This window comes from Phyllostomus discolor, chromosome 3, assembly GCF_004126475.2.
Source record: "Phyllostomus discolor isolate MPI-MPIP mPhyDis1 chromosome 3, mPhyDis1.pri.v3, whole genome shotgun sequence".
NCBI lineage: Eukaryota > Metazoa > Chordata > Mammalia > Chiroptera > Phyllostomidae > Phyllostomus > Phyllostomus discolor.
Genome location: NC_040905.2, coordinates 42,428,356 through 42,434,142, shown reverse-complemented (window position 1 = coordinate 42,434,142; position 5,787 = coordinate 42,428,356).

Below are 5,787 nucleotides of genomic sequence, written 5' to 3'. Positions count from 1 at the left end.
TTACTGTTCTTTCTCAAAATTGCAGCAGCTATTCGGGGTCGTTTATGGTTCCATATAAATTGTTGAAGTCTTTGTTCTATGTCTGTGAAATATGCCATTGGTACTTTAATAGGTATTGCATTGAATGTGTAAATTGCTTTTGGTAGTATGGACATTTTAATGATATTAATTCTTCCAATCCATGAACACGGTATATGTTTCCATTTGTTTGTGTCTTCCTTGATTTCTCTCCTCAGTGTTATGTAGTTTTCTGAATACAGGTCTTTTACCTCTTTGGTTAGGTTTATTCCTAGGTATTTTATTTTTCTTTTTGCTATTTCAAATGGGATTTTTTTCTTGATTTCTGCTTCTGCTGTTTCATTGTTGGTGTACAGAAATGCCTTTGATTTCTGGATATTGACTTTGTATCCCGCTGTTTTACCAAATTCATTTATTAGGTCAAGCAGTTTTTTGGTGGAGTCTATAGGGTTTTCTATGTACACTATCATGTCATCTGCGAAAAGTGACAGTTTTGTTTCCTCCTTTCCGATTTGGATTCCTTTTATTTCTTTTTCTTGTCTGATTGCTGTGGCTAGAACTTCCAGTACTATATTGAATAGAAGTGGTGAAAGTGGACATCCTTGTCTTGTTCCTGTTCTTAGTGGAAAAGATTTTAATTTTTGCCCATTGAGTATAATGTTGGCTGTAGGTTTCTCATATATGGCCTTTATTATGTTGAGGAATGCTCCCTCTATTCCCACTTTACTGAGTGTTTTTATCATAAATGGGTGCTGTACCTTATCAAATGCTTTTTATGCATCTATTGATATGATCATGTGGTTTTTGTCTTTGCTTTTGTTTATGTGATGTATTACATTTACTGATTTGCGAATATTGTACCATCCTTGCATACCTGGAACGAATCCCACTTGGTCATGGTGTATGATCTTCTTAATGTACTGTTGGATGCAGCTTGCCAGTATCTTGTTGAGGATTTTAGCGTCAATGTTCATCAGCGATATTGGCCTGAAGTTTTCTTTCTTTGTTGTGTCTTTATCTGGTTTTGGAATTAAGATGATGTTGGCCTCATAAAAAGAGTTTGGGAGTCTTCCATCTTTTTGGATTTTTTGGAATAGTCTGTAAAGGATAGGGGTTAGTTCTTCCTTAAATGCTTTGTAGAATTCTCCTGTGAAACCATCTGGTCCAGGGCTTTTGTGTGTTGGGAGTTTTTTGATTACTGCTTCAATTTCTTTTGCTGTTATTGGTTTGTTCAGGCTTTCTGCTTCCATTTTGTTGAGTTTTGGGAGGTTATATTTTTCTAGAAATTTGTCCATTTCATCTAGGTCTTCAAATTTCTTGGCATACAGCTCTTTGTAGTAATTTGTTACGATCCTTTGTATTTCTGTGGTATCTGTTGTAATCTCTCCTCTTTCATTTCTGATTGTGTTTATTTGGGTTTTCTCTCTTTTTTTCTTGATGAGTCTGCTTAAAGGCTTGTCGATTTTGTTTATCTTTTCAAAGAACCAACTCTTGGATTCATTGATCTTTAGAATTGTGCTTTTAGTCTCTATGTCGTTTAATTGTGCTCTGATCTTGGTTATTTCCTTCCTTCTGCTTGCTCTGGGCTGTCTTTGTTGTTGTTCCTCGAGTTCTTGTAGACGTAGGGTTAGGTTGTTTGTTTGAAATGTTTCTAACTTTTTTAGGTGGGCCTGTATCGCTATGATCTTCCCTCTCAGGACTGCCTTGGCTGTGTCCCATAAGTTTTGGGTTGTTGTGAGTTCATTTTCATTTGTTTCCAAAAACCGTTTGATTTCTTCCCTAATATCATTCTTGACCCATTCATTGTTTAATAGCATGCTGTTTAATCTCCATGAATTTGAGTGTTTTGGGTTTTTTTCCTTGGGGTTGGTTTCTAGTTTCAGTCCCTTGTGATCCGAGAAATTGCTTGGTATGATTTCAATTTTTTTGAAATTGTTGAGGCTTGTTTTGTGTCCTATCATGTTGTCTATCTTTGAAAATGTTCCATGTACATTTGAAAAAAATGTGTATTTAGCTTCTTTGGGATGGAGGGTTCTGTAAATATCGGTAAAGCCCAGTTCGTCTAGTGTATTGTTCAATGCCTCAATATCTTTGTTGATATTTTGTTTGGAAGATCTGTCCATTTTTGATAGAGGGGTGTTAAAATCCCCCACAATAATTGTGTTGCTGTCCATATCTTTCTTGAAGTCCTCTAAGATTTTCTTTATGTATTTGGGTGCTCCTATGTTGGGTGCATATATATTTACAATATTTATGTCTTCTTGGTGAATTCTTCCCTTGAGTATTATGAAATGACCTTTTGGGTCTCTCTTTATTGACCTTCTTTGGAAGTCTATTTTGTCAGATATGAGTATTGCTACCCCGGCTTTTTTTTCCTGTCCATTTGCTTGGAAAATTTGTTCCAGCCCTTCACTTTCAACCTGTGCAGATCTTTTATCCTGAGGTGGGTCTCTTGTAGACAGCATATGTGTGGGTCATGTTTTCTTATCCAATCAGCTATTCTATGTCTTTTGATTGGAGCATTTAATCCATTTACGTTTAAGGTTATTATTGATAGGTACTTATTCATTGCCTTTTATGTACGTGTGATCCTCTCTGACTCTCTCTTTTCCTTTCTTTCCTTAAAGCAGTCCCTTCAGCATCTCTTGCAGAGCTGGTTTAGTGGAGGTGTATTCTTTTAGACTTCTTTTGTCTGAGAAGCTTCTTATTTGGCCTTCTACTTTTATTGAGAGCCTTCCTGGGTAAAGTAGCGTTGGTTGCAGGCCTCTGGTTCTCATTACTTGGATTATTTCTTGCCATTCTCTTCTGGCTTGGAGTGTTTCCATTGAGAAGTCAGCTGTTAGCCTTATTGGGGCCCCCTTGTATGTTACTTCCTTTTTCTCCCTTGCTGCCTTTAAGATTCTCTCTTTGTCTTGAAATTTTGCCATTTTAATTATGATGTGTCTTGAGGTGGGCCTCTTTGGGTTCCTCTTGATTGGGGCTCTCTGTGTTTCCTGGATTTGTGTGACTTTTTGTCTCATCAAATTAGGGAAGTTTTCCATCATCACTTGTTCAACTAGATTTTCTATCCCTTGTTCTTCTTCTTCTCCTTCTGGTATCCCTATTATGCGGATATTATCACGTTTCATATTGTCTTGCATTTCTCTTAATCCCTCTTCATTTTTTCTGAGCCTCTTTTCCATTTCTTGCTCTTTCTGGGTGTTTTCTTCTATTTTGTCCTCTAGCTCGCTGATCTGATCTTCTGCTTCATCGATCCTGCTTTTCATTCCTTCTACTGTGTTCTTCAGTTCAGAAATTGTACTCTTCATTTCCTCTTGGCCCTTGTTGAGAGTTTCTATTCCCTTTTTTATGCTGATGTAGTTTTCGTTGAGTTCATTGTAGCTTCCCTGTAGACTCTCATAGCTCATTGTGAGCTCATTGAGCTTCCTGACAATCACTGCTTTGAATTCAATATCTGATAGTTGAATTGCCTCTGTTTCATTTAGCATTCTTTTTGAGGCTTCCTCCTTTCCTTTCATTTGGGGAGTATTTCTTTGTCTTCCCATTGTTTGTGAGACTCTTCTTGTTCACCTCAGCTTCTTATATTGATCTGTTCTGGCTCCCTGGGTTTATGATGTGAACTTCTTTAGTAGAGTAGCAGTGAGTTTCAGTGGTGCTGTTTCCTTGACCCCCCACGCTCACTGGTCTTGGGCTATCGTTTAAGTTGGCTTTGTGTTTGCCTTTGGGTTTTGATTGTTGTTGAGTCTTTCTTTGGTGGTTCCTTCCCGCCAGCTGGTTAAATGTGGGTCACTCTGTCCACCACCTTCTGTATTTTGCTGTGCTGGTGAGGGCAGGTTGTGTTGAAGCTGGTTCTTCTTGTTGTAGCACTCCTCTTAGGATCTGTTCTTTGTTCTTTCGGTTCTGCCACAATCCTTGGTCCTCTGTTTTCAAAAATGCTGAAATATGTTGGTTGCTTGCCTTTCTACTCCATAGATTGGTCAGGATTTTCTCCCCTGAGCAGAGGAAAGCCAAATCTGCTCCTTCCTACTCCGACGCCATCTTAGATCCGGTTAGGATGGCTATTTCTTCATCGCCTAGTTTTTTTTCCTGGAGCTTTGATTTGTTCTTTCATTTGGGCCATATTATTTTTGTCTTGGTGCACCTGTTATGTAGTAAGGGGCAGAGCCTTATATATTCACCAGGGCAGGGTGCCCCATGTCACTGCATTGTGGCCCTCTATGTGGGGAGGGGTTGGAGAGGGAACAATGCAGATTGCTCAGCTCTCTGCTGGCTTTCAGTCACTTCCCCCACTACTCACAAGCAAATTGGGTCCTTCTGGTGCTGATTCTGGGTGGGTGGGCCTGTGTACATTCTAGGACCCTGTGGGTATCTCCAATGATCTCTCTTGTGTGGCTGGGAGTTTCTCTTGCTGCCTCAATCCCCACAGGATTTTTCAGTCAGAGGTTCTGAGGCTTTATTTCCCCATGCTGGAACCCTGGGTTGCTCAGTCTGGCTCCCTAGTTGATCCTCCCGGTTTATCCTCACACAAATGTGGGACTGCCTGGCCCGCCAGCTGCCACCTTACCTGGTCTGTCAGCAGCTGCCTTGCCCCAAGTCCTCCCCAACTCAGCTGCCCATCTCTGTCCCTCCTGCTGGTTTAGATGAATGTTTCTTCCTCATCTCCTTGGTTGCCAGACTTCTATACATTTCAATTTTCTGTCAGGTCTGTTGTTTTTTTGTTTTTAAATTTGTTGTTCTCCTTCTTTTGGTTGTGTGAAGAGGCAAAGAGTATCTATCTACACCTTTGTCTTGGCCAGAAGTCCCAAAAATCAGGTCTTCTGGAGAATTCTCTTATTCTCTCATTTGGGATCTGTTTCTTTGTCTTCCCATTTTGGCTACTTCTTTGCATTTTCTGCCTTAGATGTTAAACCAATCAAGTGTTAAAGTGCTCAGTTGTTAATGCTATCAAGCTGTTATTAGCAGTCAGGCTTAAGCACCACAGAGTAGGACAGAGTAATTCCTATAGGCAGGGCTATTGCTTCCTCTCAGGCTGATGCCACTTGGAGAGGAGTGCTTTGTCTGAGAAAGATGGCTTCTACAGTATGGGGAATGACTTAACACAGGGATCCTTGTAGCTGTTTCTTTAGTTCTCTCCCCACAGATACCAGCCCCAGACTCTTCTCAAGCAACTCTAGTCCACTCTGCCCTTGTTCTGCTGGAGCCCATGGTAAGTGGCTACAAATGAAATTTTGTGCATTGGCCTATTAAGAAGCTCTCTGCATCTCCAGCTGTCTATCCCTGGCAGACAGAAACCTTGCTGCTTTTCATAGCTGGGTGTTATCTGGGTTTCATTCCAGCTCTGGTGTTGTAGGCTGGGGAACCCAGCTTGGGGGTTAGATATCACACTTCTCAGGGGGAACCCCCTGGCCATTGAAATATCCCTCTGGAACTTCAGCTGCCACCCATGGGAGCCCAGCCAGCCCTTTTGCACCTCCTTCACATTCCCTCCCAATCACATCGTGGTGAAGTGGTTTCTTCCGTCTGCCCATAGTTATAAGGCTTCTGTCTATTTAATGTTCAATTGGTTATTCTGGATGATTTCTCTACAATTTAGTTGTAATTCCAGATTGGTTCTTCGAGAATGTTAGTATAGCTTCCACTTACTCTTCTGCCATCTTGGATTGACTAAACCTATGACTTTTTAAACCTTGTGTGCTTTCTGTTGCTTCATATTCTGTCTCTTCTTTACCTGGACGTATCTAACCTCGTTGCATGTGTGTGCCTTTCAGA